Source organism: Linepithema humile, chromosome 7 (assembly GCF_040581485.1).
Source record: "Linepithema humile isolate Giens D197 chromosome 7, Lhum_UNIL_v1.0, whole genome shotgun sequence".
Classification (NCBI taxonomy): domain Eukaryota; kingdom Metazoa; phylum Arthropoda; class Insecta; order Hymenoptera; family Formicidae; genus Linepithema; species Linepithema humile.
Genome location: NC_090134.1, coordinates 11,944,323 through 11,962,939, shown reverse-complemented (window position 1 = coordinate 11,962,939; position 18,617 = coordinate 11,944,323). Strand labels below are relative to the sequence as shown.

At 40.0% G+C, this 18,617-nt stretch overlaps 1 long non-coding RNA gene across 1 annotated transcript; it reads right to left on the bottom strand.

Moving 5' to 3' along the window:
* Positions 1 to 244: 244 nt before the first annotated feature.
* Positions 245 to 4,269, bottom strand: LOC137000939 (uncharacterized). The gene is made up of 2 exons (XR_010891078.1): positions 2,327 to 4,269; positions 245 to 2,238 (listed from the first exon to the last, which is right to left on the bottom strand). It is a non-coding gene; the product is annotated as an uncharacterized lncRNA (long non-coding RNA).
* Positions 4,270 to 18,617: the final 14,348 nt, after the last annotated feature.

The following is an 18,617-nucleotide window of genomic DNA, read 5'->3' as shown; positions in this document are numbered from 1 at the left end:
CTTTTTCTTCAAATGCGAATCTCTCGGCGAAAAATCATCGTATCGAGATGCATAAAAAAGCATTTTAAAGAGGAGACTCTGTACTTTCGTACGCTTTTGATCCCAATAAGCTACAATTTTTTGTTTATACCGTGCACCGTCGCAAACTCGAACCATTATTTTTCAATTTCGCATGCTTTTGCTTTGTCATCCGCCATTTTGGAGAAAATTGTTGCACATTATTGCGTTATGAATTTTCGAACACTAGACATCCAAACTTTTAAAATGGTTTTTAAAAAATCCTGCTAGCTGTATTACGTGCCGAGATATTCAATTTTGAACCAGACCGAATTGCAAGAATAAGAATTCCGTGGTCATCAGCTCCGCGGTATTTTAAAACTCCAAACTCTTCTTACGGTTGTAAGTGTCAATTCTGCTTTTAGCGTTACCCAGGATCAACGGCGTGGACGTGGCAGAAATCTGATCCCGTGTGTGTGTGTGTGTGCGTGCACCACTGGGATAAGGACCTCATGGCTCGTCAGGTCCACGATATTTAACGACTCCAAACCCTCCCGGTGGTGCGTGTACAATTGCGTGTGCGCGCGCGTATATTAATAATGGGTATGACCTCCTCGTGCGCGTATTACCTCATTCATGCGACGAGGTATACTCCTTATTAATGTTCTAATTTCAGACTGCGTAATGTCATTCCACTCTATTTCAAGAACTCTTCGAAGTTCTGGCAATGACTGAGGAGCAGGTATATGATTTCGTACTTTTCTGTTAATATTGTCCCATAGGTGTTCAATGGTATTTAAATCTGGACTCATTGCTGGCCATTCGAGTCGATTTATGCCAACTTCATCGCAGAAATCAAGCACTTTTCTCGCAATGTGCGGTCGAGCATAAACAAAAAGTCAGGGCGGAGAAATCACAAAAGATCTGCAGACATCTCCTTCGGATGCAAAACAATTGATTGAAAAATAATGGTTCGAGTTTGCGACGGTGCACGGTATAAACAAAAAATTGTAGCTTATTGGGATCAAAAGCGTACGAAAGTACAGAGTTTCCTCTTTAAAATGCTTTTTTATGCATCTCGATACGATGATTTTTCGCTGAGAGATTCGCATTTGAAGTAAGAATCTGCCTTTTTCTTCAAATGCGAATCTCTCGGCGAAAAATCATCGTATCGAGATGCATAAAAAAGCATTTTAAAGAGGAGACTCTGTACTTTCGTACGCTTTTGATCCCAATAAGCTACAATTTTTTGTTTATACCGTGCACCGTCGCAAACTCGAACCATTATTTTTCAATTTTGCATGCTCGCGCTTTGTCATCCGCCATTTTCAATAAATTTATTTTGCAACATTGAAATAAATTGATTCTTAAAGTAGAGATTTTTAGCTTCATTTCCATATTTTATAGAACTTTCTATCTTTATTATTTACGAAGTTATCGTCAGTTGAAATTTGATGAATTTTTCCCACATTTTCAGTGTACCGCTTTTTTTTCGGGTGAGTGTATAAATAATATTTATTAAAAAACTAAAAAAAATATATGTACATTTGAGCGAACAGAATTTTTTCAATTGTATAAAAAATGTTTTTCCGACGCCTTTCCACCGCCGCCGCATCGATATCCCTCCGCTTGCCTCGTTTCCTCCGTTCTTTCCTCGCGAGGAATCGACTGGCGAAACCGACGACTTCGAAAGCGCGCCGCAGGAACCTCGCCCGACCAAGTTTTCCTCCGACTCTTCTTCTCCACCACCACCTGTTTGAACTGCAAAAAGTCAAAATTAAAAATTAATGAATTAATTAAAAAAATTTGAGTATGAAAATATAAAATCGAAAAAATTTGTAGTGTTAAATCAACTCACCTCTCGATTTTCTTTTTTTTACTTTACTCCCCCGTTTGATAATTGTAATCGGGAGAGTAAGAAATCACAGGGGGGCTGTATCCTGTGAAAATTTTATTGTTTAAAAAAAATAAAATTCGAGCATAAAAGTAACTGTAAAAATTTTCAATCTTTCTTACCTCTGTCACCCATTCCCCATCCGTCTTGCACGTAGCCTTCCTCATCCCCTCCTTCATAATACCTCTCCTCTTCCTCAGTCTGTAATTCCTCTTCCTCAGTCTGTAATTCCTCTTCCTCAGTCTGTAATTCTTCTTCCTGCTCTTCCTCCTCCTCGCGAAGTGAGCTCGTCGATTCGTCGCTCGCGAGATCGACGAGCTCAGGCGTTAGAACAATTCTAGCGCGAGCTGAAACATTAAATTTTTTGTAAAATTTCCTAATATAAAATCGATGCTGTTATTTTATTTCATATAAATAATGTATGCAGCGACTTACACGAGGGTCCGGCTTCGTCGCTCGCGAGATCGACGAGCTCAGGCGTTAGAACAATTCGAGCGCGAGCTGAAACATTAATTTTTTTTTTTGTAAAATTTCCTAATATAAAATCGATGCTGTTATTTCATATAAATAATGTATACAGCGACTTACACGAGGGTCCGGCCTCAGGCGAGGTATCTGCTCGACGTCTTACCCCGAGACGTCGAGTAGCTCGCTCGTCACGGTTTTGACGCGTACCACGCACCACACCCTCCACCACCATGGTTTTTTTAGGTGTTGAATGTTGTAGCGTTCCTAAAAAAAAAAAAAAATGATTTTAATTTTTTTAAACTTTGTTTTAATATTCATAATACAAAAAAAAAATAGAAACTTACCATTTTTTACCGCACCATGATAGCAATTCGACAGCCTGATGATATAGCCTCCCACATCCTCTTCCTCGTTGTCGTTGAACGCTCGCCTTGTCTCGATTATTTCGCCAGCAATAATCAAGAGCTGCAGATAAATCGAAAAATGTCCCAAACGGAATAAAACCGCGAGCACCGCACTAGGGCACGCACCCGCAAACTTTGCGAATACCGCATAATTATTATCGTCGTTGTCGGATAACGATGATAAATAATTATCGATGTATAGCCCGTTTAAGTTACACGCCAATCGCAAACACGAATCAATAATTTTCCGCAAACTAGACATTTTTAAAACGAATAACCAGCTCCCGGATGATTTCCTACGTTCCACTCGAGCCTTGAGAAGTTAATACGTCGATGCAATAGTTAATCCCGGCTTATATACCCTTACATCAAAGATGCCGCTAAATCTTATTATAATCTAATTATGTTCACAGATAGCTAACATTCGTATCGATATCCACTATAATTTACAATAATATGTCGAAGACGAGATAACTCGCTCGACAGCAGCATTTCCTTTTCGAGGAACAGTAAACGTGGATCTAAGGTTTCGCTAGGACGATAGGTGCTAAGCTATTCGTCGCTAACTAACATTCGTATCGATATCCACTATAGTTTACAATAATATGTCGAAGACGAGATAACTCGCTCGACAGTAGCATTTCCTTTTCGAGGAACAGTAATCGTGGATCTAAGGTTTCGCTAGGACGATAGGCGATAGGCCAGCGTATCATATTTCCATTTATTCAACGTCTATCGTACGTCTTTGAACCTCTATCGAACGTCTATCGTATATCTTTTAACGTATTGTTGAACGTCTTACGTACAACTTTTAACATCTTTTGTACATCTTTTCAACATTACTTAAACCACTTTTAACATCTATCAAACGTCTTTTAACGTTTATTACTACAGCGAAATTGACGTTTTTGCGTCGAGCTGTATATAAGGTGTGCGGAAGAGAGAAATTTATCAGTTCAAAGTGTGCACGCGGTGGAGAAAAAAGTATAGAAAAATGGAGCGTGATCAGAATAGAAAAAATTCCGAATACGAGAAGTGTAAGGATTGCGGAGTGTACCACAAGCCGATAGCTGTGGTCGAGCCTCGTCCGAGAACGACTCAAGCGCCTCCCGTCCCTCCTCGTAATCGTGAAAGGCGTTAAAGGCTCGGTTGAAACAATTTTTTTTTTTTGTAAAAAATGTATAGATGAAAAAAAAATATGAATAAAATTTGTTAATACTAATCTTATTGCGATTTTTTCTCCTTTCACCTACCATCCTTAAATTACATATTAAGTTTAGATTAGAGTTCCTATTAAATTTATATTTTTACCGCGGATAATTTGTATTAAGAAGAAAACATAAGTATATTATTGGTGTTTAGAATAAATGCATAACTTAAATAATTCACTCTATATTATTCGCCACAATTAAAAGAAAAAAAAATGATAGTCACTGGTCCGCTCGTTTCCTTCTATCGTGTAGTGTAACATGACGCGCGCGCTTATCTCGCAGTAGGATAGGTTAGTGAATAAGATGAGGCACAGGAATAATAATTCAAATTATTTTATTGATAAATAATATTTATTAAAAATAATTAGTTCCGCATACATGGTTCAGTGTTGTATACTCCGTTATCCCGGTTCTGCAAAAACATTGTTCATTCTTTTCTTGCACCGAGGTGTTGCATACTCCGTTCTCCCGGTTCTGCAAAATGTGTACGATCGATGTTTGATGTTGAGGAGTTGTGTGTACTTTGTGCAAATGTATCGATGTCGGCACCTTCTCTGGATGCATTTTTCTAATTTTTTCCAGTATCGCTGATCTATACTGCTTCGGTATCATATAATATATGTAGTCATAATAGTGTGAAGAGATCCTTGATATTAGACTATCCTGAGCGCATAACGAGCACAACTTTTCCATCAATATCGGCAGGATAGATTCTATTAAAAACGTCGAAAATTCCTCCTCGGAATATTCTAGTACACTGTCGTCAATTTCACTCGTCCATTCGATAAATTGTTGTCGAGATATAGTATCCGGAATATATGGTTTAATGAATGCAGGAAATGTTGTATACTTTTCAATTATTTCCTCACTGCTTTTATACTTCCTTCTACATTCCCGACATGTTGTTAACCAATCTGTGAGAGTACTCAGATTTTCCTCTCGTAAGGCGAGACTGTCTTCCATCTCTGTAATAAATAAAAATTATTAAAATAAAAAAATATCCAATTAGTTATTACGCATTCGAAAAATGTGTATTAAAGATATTTTAAAAATGTGTACTTTACCTATTTCAGTTTGCACAGAGTGCAATCTTTCCTGTACGGTGGGGGCCCGTCGATGTGGTCACGCTGCCACGACTGGTTGTAGTGCAACGAGCACCGACGATAACCTTGCACTTCCGGATCCGCTCTTAAATGATCCGGTAGCCTATCCCACACGTGATCCACAAACCGAGCAAAGTTTTTTATAAGAATCACTTTCGGCACGATTTCTAATTGCTCCGCGGACAAGCTCAGAATGTCACGTTCGTCCAATAGCGCGATGAACATTTCGACTGTTATACCACTCGTTCTTCGCGGGCCTTATATACCCGCTTGTTGCACACGACACTGATTAAAACTATCGATTTGTATTAACAATCCTCATCTTATCTCTTCCGGGAATTATTTTGTTGCATACAAAATTGAAATCTAACAACATGGCGCCGAAAAATGTTGACGTGGCTGCCTGTTGCTATGGGCTTTTGTTCTAAAATACAGCGATGACGCAATCCGTAAACCTGCACGAACCTACATACTATAAACATTGCGATTCCAACAACATGGCGCTCTACTTTGATGTGTAGAAAAAAACCATAGGATGTAAACAGTTCTCTTTCCAAAAACAATCCTTATCTTTTCCGGGAATCCTTATCTCGCGATTTGTATTAACAATCCTTATCTTCCGGAAATTATTGTAATCTGATACCCCTACCACTCCACATTTACTCCCTCTCCTCCAAAAACGATGACGTTATTACCCCCTCCACTGTTATCCGATACCCCTCTTCCCCTCTTCACCCGCACCCCCCTCATTGCCCCATGGGTTAGAACCCCCATAGTATAACTACTAGTAGCGACGCCATTTCGGTGCTCATTAACGATACCTCGGACCCAGAGTCTATCAGGGCCTGGATGCTGCGGTCCCCGATAGAGATTTGTACGTACGGTCGGGGGCGGTAAGTTATTCGGACTCGGGCCGGTCGGCGACCGCTGCTACTCCGGCCCGAGTGTCGTTTCCCAGTGGCGGGTGACACTCTCGCGTGAGCACGCCGTCTTTTCCACATTGTGAGTAGAATTTCAGCGCTGGTCGCCGGCAGTTTTGGCGCGTGTGTCCCCGCTGTTTGCATCGCCAGCAGCACTGAGTCCGGTCGTACGTAGCTGCGGCGACTTGGGTCCTCGTTGGTTTTAATTGGGGCTGTTGTTTGCCCCTTCGGACCTGGATCTTATCTATGTTGTGCACCTTTGCCTCGAGCTCTTCTAAGCTCGTCACGCTTTCGAGCGGTACGTACAGCTGGTAGTCTGAATTCATGTTCTCATGCAGGATCTCCAGCTGGTCTTCCGGTGAATAGCCTCCGGCACGCCGCATCACGGTTTGCAGCTCGGTCACATAGGTGGCGAAGGTTTCGCCCGGTCTTTGTTGCCTAGCTTGGATTTCGCGCCTTAGCTGCCGCTGGTACCCCGGCGTCAAATAGTGGGCCTTGAAGGCCTGGCGGAATTCCGTTCAGTTTGACCACGAGGTCTAGTTGTTCGTAGCCATAGAAAGGCATTGCCCCGGAGTAGCTCGGGTAGTCCGAGGAGTAGGTGGGCTTCTTCGTACCCATACTCCTGGCCTAGCTCCTCTACCCTCTCTATAAAACCTAGGGAGTCTTTCCCCTCGAAGTGCTGGCCCCACTTCCGGATTTGGTTTAATAATTTGGTCCGTTTAAGAAGACTGAGGGCTGGTTTCCCTTCGGCTCTCGCCTCGGCCGTCCGACGTTCTCCGTTGACGGCCCTGGTACGTTCAGCATCGCGAATGTTGTTTCGGGGTGGGTTTTTGCGTACTGCGCGAGTCGTTTGCGCAGATCGTCCAATTTTTCGTTTGCGTCTATGTTAAGCCGCGTTAAGGTCTGTATCGCTTGCTCTTTTGTTAACTGATATATCACGCGGGCATTGGGCTACGTAGATTAGAGTCTCGGGATTACGGTCCCTGTTCGGGCACCATGTAACGGTGCGTTTTTATCTCGCGATCTTATTGCTAAGCGCGGAATAGCTCGCCGATGCCAGGATTCGGGATAAGCGGTCAGACGGGGAGACTCCAATCAACTAGACCAATTTGGAGGTAAAAATAATAATAAATAAATATATTCTTAACTGAAAATGTCACGATACATTAAAATAATAATTATGAAGAGCAAGCGGTAGCCATTACAGCAAGCGAGTGCGGCGTGCAAGCGAAAGCGCGAGGAAAGCGTACAGAAGTGGGTAACGCAAGAGATTAGCGTACTAAGCAGTAGGACGCAAATGGGCGTGCAAAAACGTACGATCGGGTTAAGCCGCTATGCCCCGGAGTAAGAAACTGTCGCGAGTAGGGGTAACTTAAAGTAAGGCCAGAATCTGCCGCGAAAGAATACAAACTAGCGGACACAAGCTAGAAAAGGATAAACTATTAAATATAAACAAAAGAATACAAACTAGAAAATACAAACTAGGAAGCGCGAACTAAAGAATACTTAATCCTACGGAGGAAGGAACAGTAAACGGATGCCGAGTGCGCCCGGCGGAGACAGAGTGCTCCCTGCTCCTAGAGGAAAGGAAGAGTATACGGATGCCGAGTGCGCCCGGCGGAGACAGAGTGCTCCCTGCTCCTAGAGGAAAGGAAGAGTATACGGATGCCGAGAGCGCCTGGTGGAGACAGAGTGCTCTCTGCTCCTAGAGGAAAGGAAGAGCCGAGTCAGAGTGCGCCCTGATGGCTCGGAAGGTCTGCAGCGTGCTCACTGCAGACCGGGGAAGATGCCTACTGGCCGGAGCGACGGCCTTATATACCTGATTGCCCCACTCGGCAGCCGCATTCCGATGACGTGTTGCGGCCGGCGGCTTGATGCGCGGACGATCGTTGCGGCCGATCGCGCGAGTAGTAACATGGGTTAAGCCCATGTTACACCCATACGACAGCAAGGCATTCCAGCTCGATAGCGCTGTAATTCTTTTCTACCGGATTAAGTGTTCGGCTTGCATACGCTATCACTCGCTCGCCATTTTCATGGTTCTGCGTGAGTACTGCCCCTAAGCCTTGAGTGCTGGCATCGGTTTGCAGCACGAAAGGTTTTGTGAAGTCTGGACAGGCAAGCACCGGTGCTGTCGTCAAAGCCTTTTTAAGGTGTTGAAAAGCGGCTTCTTCTTTTTCTGTCCACTTCCATCGTGCATTTTTGCGTGTTAATTGCGTAAGAGGCGCAACGACAGTCGAAAAGTCTGCGATAAAGCGTCGGTACCAGGAGGCCATTCCGATGAATTGCCGTATCTTTCTTACGGTTGTTGAAGCTGGCCAATTCGTAATTGCGCTCACTTTTTCTGGATCGGTGCGGATGCTTTCCTTGTCAATTATATGTCCAAGATATCTTAGGCTTTCACGGCAGAACTGGCATTTCTCTGGATTGAGCCGTAATTTAGCCTTTCGTAATCGGCGGAATACTTCGGCTAAATGACCTAGATGCTCCTCGAAAGTTCGGCTAGCGACGACGATGTCGTCCAGATAGACTAGCACGTGCGGTTCGAACTCTGGTCCTATAACGGTATCAAGTAGCCTCTGGAAAGTTGCGGGTGCCGAGTGCCCAAAAGGCATTACCCGAAATTGCTTGAGTCCTTGGCCAGGTATGGTAAATGCGGTAACTGGTCGGCTTTCTTTAGATAAGGGTACCTGCCAATACCCATTTTTCAGATCGAGAGTTGAGAGATAGCGGGCTCCTCTTAATTTTTCGAGGGTAACAGTTATATGCGGCAATGGATAGGCGTCTTTCTCTGAAGCATCATTTAATTTTCTGTAATCTATACAGAATCGGTAAGTTCCGTCTTTTTTTCTGACTATTACTACCGGAAAACTCCAGGCACTGGTTGATGCCTCAATAACGTTTTTGTTATCCATTTTCTGGACTTCGTCGTTAATAATTTTCTGCATGGCCGAATTTCGTGGTCGATATCGCTGCTTTATTGGAGGCCCTGGCTTTAGTCGAATCATATGTTCGATTAGATCTGTGGGGCCTTCAATCCTTTCGAATTTCGGTAATTCTTTATCCAGAAATTCTTTTAGCCTGTATGGTTCTTTTGCCTTGTCAAGAACCGGAGCGGCAGTAACGAAGTCAATAGTCAAATGTTTATATTGCGGTTGAGCCGGAGGGGGCGGTAAATCAATTTGCAATTTAGCCCAAAGATCTGTCCCAATGAGAATGGGCGTACTTAGCGACGGTAATACCGCAAATTCATGACGAATTGTTTTTCCTGGTATTGTCAGTGACAGATGGACAGTCTGATTAATGGTTACTTCCGAACCATCCGCTAAGTGTATTGTTTCGCTTGTCGTGGTCGGCTTTCTTTTTATTATTTGAGCGGTCTCGCTATTGAGCAGTGAGGCTTCAGATCCGGAGTCAAGCAGAGCCCAAACGGATTTTCCTTCGATCTTCAGAAGGACGTGCGGTCTCGGAGTGTACTTTATTTTGATTCGGGCCGGGCGTACGCCGCTTTTCCCCCGATCCGCGTTTCCGTTTCCTTTTGGAGGGTGACAATCTTTAGTCAGCACTCCATCTTTCCCGCATTGGGAGCAAAATTTCTTAGGCGTGTGTTTGCAGTTCCAGCGGGTGTGTCCTCGCTGCTTACACCGCCAGCAGCATTCATCTTTGTTATACGTAGCTGTGGCGACTGGGTTTCGGTTGTTCCTCTCGGGGAACCTTGGTCGTCACTCTTTTTGGCGTTGTTGAATCTTTTCTAGATTCGCGACCTTTGCGTGCAGTTCGCTCAACGTGTGAATATTCTCGAGTGGAATATATAATTGGAGATTCGGATTCATATTTTCATAGATCTGCTCTAATTTTTTTTGCACCGAGTACCCTCCGGCTCGTCGCATTAGCGTCTGCAATGCTATGGCAAAAGCGTCAAATGGCTCGCTTGGTTGCTGCTGCCTGCCTTGTATCTCTCGTCTGAGTTGTCGTGGGTATCCCGGTGGCAGGTAGAACGCCTTAAAGCCTTGACGAAAGTCGTTCTATGAATTCCACGAGGCCCTATGGTTCCTAAACCATAATAGGGCATTGCCTTTCAATGCTTCCGGTAGGCCGAGAAGTAGCTGCTCGTCTGTGAAGCCATATTCTTGGCCGAGCTCCTCTACCCGTTCCAAGAAGGAGAACGGATTCTTGCCATCAAAATGGAGGCCCCATTTCTTCATTTGGTTTAGGAGCTTTGCCCGCTCCATTATGCTTAATGCCGGTGGGACAACCAGTTCCTCCACTGGTTCGTCGTCGGCTTTGGCCGAATAATTGCTCTTTGGCATATTGTCCAGGTTACCCGCGGAAGTTTGAAACAGATCAGGCTTTCGCGAAATAAATAACCGGAGTCGTTTTCTTAAATTATCTAACGTCCCAGTACTATCAATGTTATAGGATTCTAATATCTCAACAACTTGGTCTTTAAGTAAGTAATTAACCCATGTATTCATTTGTCTCTAAATCTGGAGTCTTGTTTTAATTTTAAACTGGTCCCTGTTCGGGCGCCATGTAACGGTGCGTATTTTTACGCCTCACGGGCGGTGCGTAACGATGTGGAATTTCGACGATGCGTAGGTAGCAAAGCAGATTTTTACGATGCGGAATTACGACAGTGCGTAGTTAGCAAAACGGATCCTTACGACGCGGAATAACTCGCCGGTTCGCCAGAGTTCGTTCATGTGGTTTTTTCGGGAGACTCCAGATTAGCAAAAAAAACAAATTAAAGTAACGAAATAAATATTTATTTAAGAGAGCGTGTAAAAAAAAACATTTATAAATGTGTTGAGTACATAAGTAATCGGTTAAACTATCTAATATCTCAACGGTATAGTATCTCAACGAGTACAAATATCGGAAATAAACGGATAATGAGAGAAATTGCGTAATTTATTAAACGTGTTGCGCCTTTGGCCGAATAATAAACAAATTAAACTATTTAATTCTAAATCGGTCGGTTCGTACAGTACGGAGTCAAAATATTAAAAAATAAGCGATACCGCGTATATCTGAGCCCTGCTGAGTCGTCGACGGTTGCCGGTGCGCTGTGTCCGAAGACAGAGAGAGTCTTCTCTCATGCGAGGGATATAGGAAGTCGAACGCCGGGAACACCCGACCGAGGCAGAGAACGCCCTGCCCCTAGAACGACGGGAAGTCGGAAGTCGAACGCCAGGAACACCCGACCGAGGCAGAGAACGCCCTGCCCCTAGAACGACGAGGTATAGAAAGTCGAACGCCGGGAACACCCGACCGAGGCAGAGAACGCCCTGCCCCTAGAACGACTATCGGGATGGGAGCGAGTACGACCGGAGCTTCAGAGTGCGCCCTGAGGCTTGTCCGAGTCGTACTCGGGGGAATGGTATCGGTCTGCTCCGCAAGCTGGCTTTTATACCGGTCGCGGTACCCCCACTTGGGGTGCTACCCTACCCAGCAGCTACCCCTTCTCGAGCTACTACCCTCGAGTTGGGGGATTGGAATGCGGCCCGTAACGGGGGGTGTACACGCGAAGCTCACGTGACGCTTAGTAACAGCGCGTGCTGTTACAACTTTTGGAAAAAGGTATTGTAGGGTGTTTACAATAATTTAAGTTCGAGTTAGTTTTACTAGGACCGAAAAATGAGATAGACATAACCATCTAGAACCTTTATGATTTATGACAACTTGACGCTGTCTTGTATTGCTTGAGTTAAATTCATTGAATTTGTTGAGTTTATTGAGCAAATTTTATTGTAATAGAAAAATGTCATTTATTATTATTATTAATTATATTATTATTATAAAATTATATTATATTTATATTATTATTATATTATATTATTATATTATATTATATGTTATTATATTATATTATATTAATTATATTATTATTAATTTATTAAAGAGGTATACCAACATACATACCAACATTATTTGTTTCTTTCATAGACTGATTTGCAGTTGACATTTTTCTATTACAATAAAATTTGCTCAATAAACTTAATTAATTCAATGAATTTAACTCAAGCAATACAAGACAGCGTCGAGTTGTCATAAATCATAAAGGTTCTAGATGGTTATGTCTATCTCATTTTTCGGTCCTAGTGAAACTAACTCGAACTTGAATTATCGTAAACACCTGTAGTCTGATGAGAGCAAGTTTGAGTTATTCGGACAAAAACGGCGGTCTAGGGTGTGGCGAAAACCTGGCGAGGCCCTCAAAGAAGTAAATATTCAGAAAACTGTAAAACATGGAGGCGGTAATATCATGGTATGGGGATGCTTTGCCTGGTCTGGTATTGATAATTTGGCTCGAATTGAAGGCATTATGACAGCAGAAGGATATATCGATATATTGTGCAAGAATTTGGAAAAATCTTTTTTGAAATTGGATTTAGAAAACAACTTTATCTTCCAGCAAGATAACGATCCAAAGCATAAGGCGAAGAAAACCACTGCCTTTTTCAAATTTAATAAAGTAAAACTGCTCGAATGGCCGCCACAATCACCAAATTTAAATCCCATTGAAAATCTGTGGGCTTATTTGGACGGGAACGTGGATAAAACAAACGTAACTGACAAGACATCATACTATGCAGCACTCCAGAAGGCCTGGAAGGAAATTGATCCTGAATACTTGAAGAAATTAGTCGAGAGTATGCCTCACCGACTGGAAGCGGTATTAAAAGTTAAAGGTGGCCACACTAAGTACTAAGCACCATTAGAATTAATTTTATTTGTTTGTTAACTATTACTTCTAAAAGTGTATGATTTATTTTGTCCAGGGCAAAATGTAAGAATATTGAATAATAAACTGTTTACAAACAAATTGAGCAAAATTTTCATTATTTTATATCTCCTTTATTTAAATACTTTGAAATGCTTTAATTTTCCTGTATGTAATAATCTATTTGCTTGTTAAAAAAATAGTTACACTAACAAATTCAATTTGTTGAAAGGTGTATAATTTATTTTGTCCAGTACTGTATGAGAACAATGTACTTTAAATTTCGTACACGTTAGGTATCTCGATCTGAGATCGGTGTACAATTTAACTGTCTCATGTAGACTAATTTACTAATTTCTTTAAGAAAAAATTAAAAAGTTAGCACTAACATCCTGCTACGGCTCTTATCGCCATTTCATTATATTTCTTGTTTGTTAATATTTTGTACTTTTTATAACTTGTTTAGTTACCGAAAACTGTCTGGTGTTGCTAATAGCCACAAAAAGGCGAGTAATTGTCGTTTCGGATCTGTAATTTTATGTCCAGCTTCTCGAGCACTTTGTAATAGAGGAGCTATTCGATTAGAAACCACTGAAAACTTGTCATAGTTATTCTGAAGTGACTTTAAAATTCGGAAGCAGTAGACATACGACAACTCTTTCGATAAAACCTTCAATGCGATGAGGCCTGGTAGCTGGATTATTAATGCGGACTTTTAATCTGTGCAAATACAATTCTATTTCTTTGTTGCTATCTTCTTCATCATTGTTGTCAATGCTTTGATCAAAGAATATTAATTTGCTTAAATAACTGATGATCACAACTAAACCAGCTACCTTTACATTATTCATTCTACCTAAAAGTAAATAACAGATTCTACCTAAAAGTAAATAACATTAAACTCATATATAAAACTTCAAACATAACATATTCTTTGTTTTTATATTCAAACACAAAACTGACAGAACATAAACATAACCTACAACGATAATCTGCATATATTTGACCGTCGCGCTTTATTACACTACGCTGTTCTGCGCATGCGAGACGTTTTTCATCAAAGTCCCGAGCACGACGAAAAGTTGTCACCCAGGCGTTTGGAAATAGTGAAACGGAACGCGGTTATGACGTCACACCTTCGTAACCAGAACGGTTAGACGAAAAGTTGTCGTTCCGTTAATACGGAACGCACCCCAGCAGGTCCTATAGATTCCAGAACGTTCTCGAATGTTCGCTGGATCCGGTATGCCCCGTCTACACGCTGTCTTTAAGATAGTGTGTTGACGAGATCTGATGTTAAACTGCGCGTGTAGCTGTGTCAAACTATCTTTAAGTGAAACTATCTTCAAGATGTTAAGAATCCCAGTTCAACATCATATATTAGAAAATATCGATTTATATCGATTTATTTTTTATTTTTTAGTGCCACTTTTTCCAACGTCGGTTAACTTTAGGTTTGTTTTTTATTCCTGAACTGGCTGCACTAGTTCAAAAAGTGTACACTGAAGCGTTCTTTATTGCAGAACTGGTATTACTGACGCTGTTCGTTATGACAGTGTAGCGGAACTTAGTGTACTAGTTCACTGAACTGATTGCACTAGGTCTAGAGCCAGTGCAAGCAGTGCAAGAACAGCAGCCTAAGAAATAGGCACCATAAATAGATAATTAAATTGTAAGTATGAAATTGTAAGTAAGAATTTTTGTAAATAAAAAACTTAACAACAAGACTTAACTTTTATTTTAATGTATAATGTTTAAAATATAATGTTTAAAATTTAAATATATAAATCTGTATCGTTAAATAATAATCTGTATCGTTAATGATCATCTTCGTCAGAAGATTCTATTAATTCCAATACTACTATTTTATTTATTATATTGTCACACATTATTTTTGCACTGCAGTGTTTTTTATTCTTGCACTTTTTCAGTCTGCACTCTCAATCCTTGCTTAAACTCCCTAGTTTTAGTTTAGTTCTAGTTCAGTTCAGTGTAGGAATAAAAAACAAACCTTTTAGGTTGCGTTCCGTTTCGCACATTATGCGCACGAATTACATAGAAAACGTTCCGTTTCACTCAATGCGCGCATGAACAGCGCTTAGAATTCCCTAGATCCCCACCACCTGCAGCGCATAATACACGCATCAGCTACCTCAAGTTTGAGGTTGCGTTCCGTTTTGCGCATAGCACGCATCGTTCGCATCGCTAATGCTTAGCGCATTGGCTGCGTTTCGTTTCATTATGCGCATGATACATGCTTTGAAACGGAACGATATTGAACGCATTAGAAGCGGAAAATCAAAATGGATTCCACAATAAATTGCACTATCAATGTGACAATGTTTTTAATTGATAAAATGAGTGACAGTAATAGTAGTGAATCATCAATGACTCTTTCATTATGACTCTTCCTATTTTGACACTTTTTACAATATCGCTATCAATCGCCATATGCAATTACGCAATCGCATGGAACGCATAAGCTGCTGCAACTCAAACTTGAGGTAGCTGATGCGTGTATTATGCGCTGCAGGTGGTGGGGATCTAGGGAATTCTAAGCGCTGTTCATGCGCGCATTGAGTGAAACGGAACGTTTTCTATGTAATTCGTGCGCATAATGTGCGAAACGGAACGCAACCTGAGTTGCAGCAGCTTATGCGTTCCATGCGATTGCGTAATTGCATATGGCGATTGATAGCGATATTGTAAAAAGTGTCAAAATAGGAAGAGTCATAATGGAAGAGTTGATGATTCACTACTATTACTGTCACTCATTTCATCAATTAAAAACATTGTCACATTGATAGCGCAATTTATTGTGGAATCCATTTTGATTTTCCGCTTCTAATGCGTTCAATATCGTTCCGTTTCAAAGCATGTATCATGCGCATAATGAAACGAAACGCAGCCAATGCGCTAAGCATTAGCGATGCGAACGATGCGTGCTATGCGCAAAACGGAACGCAACCTTAATCAACTGGTAACTTTTCAGAATAGCCAACTTAAAACTCAAAACTTGTATATGTATATGTATATACAAGTTTCGAGTTTTAAGTTGGCTATTCTGAAAAGTTACCAGTCGGTTAAAGTTAACCGACGTTAGAAAAAGTGGCCCTTAACCACTTATTATATAATCGTAGCGCCATATTATATATTTATATCCATTACTAGTTCATTAGGAACTAGGAAACAATTAATTTTTGACAGGCTCAAATTCTAAAAAAAATATTTTTAGAGGTTATGTATTGCGCGAAATGAAACAAACTATCAATCTTTAAATACAGCGTGTAGCTGAATAGTCGTTTCAAGTGCAGTTTACTTCAGCGTACTATCAGAGAGAAGACTGAGAGTGGACATGCCCGCATTTTTCGTGTTTCTGTGGGCTAGCGCCTCTATGTGCACAAAACGTGCACATTGAACTACGTAGCCAATGTCCACGAATCCCGTAGGTAATGTCCACGATCTTTTGGGTCTCTTCCGTGCTATGTCCACGACTTTTTGGTTCCGATATGTGCTATATCTACAAAGTGTCGGTAATGCATACTTGTAAAACATGATTATGTATATCAATCAGATTTGAAATATAAATACACACGTATTGTAAATACATGTATTGTAGCATTTATTTTTGCATTTACAGTTTATTTAGCAAAAGATCAGTTATTTTCAATAACCTGTGTAATATGAAAATGTACATTTAAATTATTTTAATAAATTACTTCTATAATTTTGTGTATGTGTGTGTGTGTGTGTGTGTGTGTGTGTGTGTGTGTGTGTGTGTGTGTGCGTGCGTGCGTGCGTGTGTGTAAATAAAGTATTGCATTTTTGTCAATATTTAAAAAGATGATAAACTCTTATAGATATTTCATACAGTAATGACCAATAACTTATTTTGAATATTAAAAGCCAGGGTTGGGCGTTTACACATAAACTATAATAGATGCAAAAATACTCGCATATTAAACACGAATGCAAGCTAAACAGTAAAAACAATCTTTTTATCTATAATTTAAGAAGACTATAGTTATGAACCGTCGCAAGAAAGTGTGCAAATTGTAATCTTGAATTTTAGAGTACAATTTACGAAAAATTACGACATAATGTAAAATAAACAAAGATATACATTTTTAATTAATAATCTAACACATATAAAGGAAAGGCTCAAATGATAGCTATCACATAATATAATAGAAGGGCATTGAGAGCCGTCGCGAGATGTTAGTGCGAAATTTTAATTTTTCTTAAAGAAATTAATTTATTAGTCTACGTGAGACAGTTAACTTTGTACACCGATTTCTGGTTCGAGATACTTAAAGTGTATGAAAATTTTGGTACATTGTTCTCACATATGGAGAATCAGTATGTACTGATAGGAATTATTAGAAAGAAAGGAAGAGAGAAAAAATATCAGGGAAAGCTTCCCGGCTTAGCCACTCGCGCCCTGATATTTTTTCTCTCTTCCTTTCTTTCTAATAATTCCTATCAGTACATACTTAATCAATAGACCATGTTATTTCATAATCGGGATATGATGCTATTATTTTTCCATCGCAATACAAATATTTATGTTTTCTTAACAAGCTTGCCAATCTTTTTACCAAATGTGGAAAATCAAATAATGCGTAATATTTTTTTTCATTATGTATAAAATATGTCTTATCTGAGTGCACACCAAGTTGAGCATAAGCGCTTTGATTAGATGGACCTTGATCGCACGTTATAAGTCGTAGATCAGCACCCGTTTTGCTCAATCTATCTAAGCATTCTTTCATTAAAATCACTATTTCTTCCGCTTTCATACATTTTTCTGGGAGAAAATATGCTAGCGGTTGACGCCATGGATGAAGCGCATTTATACTATCCACACAAAATACAAATACGCATTTTGTCCTTTCACTTTTCCTTCCTAAAGGCCCAAGATCAACGAGTCCTTCTATTTGATCCAGACTAAATGAGTATTCTTCATATGATTTTATATACATTTCATCCCATTTTAAAGCACAAACTCTTTATTCTACAGGCAACTTTGAAATTTTTTCCTGCAATTTGCGGAATATAACATCACAAAATCCTGGCATTATATTAAATTCTTCGTGCCATCTTCTAATAGTTTGTTTTGTAGGAAAATTGCAACCTGCCTTTTGTAAACGACGCAATGCAGATGTCGAATAATAAAAAAGCTATTTTAAAAGAGTTTTTTCTTCCTCTGTATATGCCGCATGTGGAGTATAGAGTTGTTAATTAATCATTGCTTTTGCAACGGGATGCAGATTTTGTTCATTAATTAAATTTTGTATTTTCTTTTTGTTATTTTTTTTATTTATTTTTTTCTTAGGTACTTGGCGACGTTGTAAACGCAATTTTAAACGCTTTATAGTCTGCCGCAAACGAATATTTTCACGTTTTAAACTTTTAATTATCTTTTCTGGATTATATTCTTTTTCACAATTTTGTCATTAACAGATCACACTTATCAATGTTTTCATATCTTACAGGTTCTAAATGCATCCATTCTGTAATATCTTCCTCTTCTAATGATTTGTCAAAATTTAATTTTGCTGGAAGATAAGTTTGTTTGAATCGATCTAATAATTGCTTATTAATTTTATCATTATGATCGATATTAAATGATGTTCCTGCAATTGCGTTATTATATGTATTTCCTACTTCTTCCATTTCTTTTATTTGGTTTTGTTCTTTTTTTGCTCTTTGCATCTTTCCTATTTCTATAGCTGCCTCAGATTTTTCTTCTAAATTTATCAAATCATTAAATTGAATTGGCACAGCATCGCGTTTTAATGTTTTCTTGCCTTCTCCCTTAAATGAGTTAGCATTAAATGATCTGCACACAGACCAGCACGACGAAATGAATTGACAGTCCATTTTTCTAATTTAA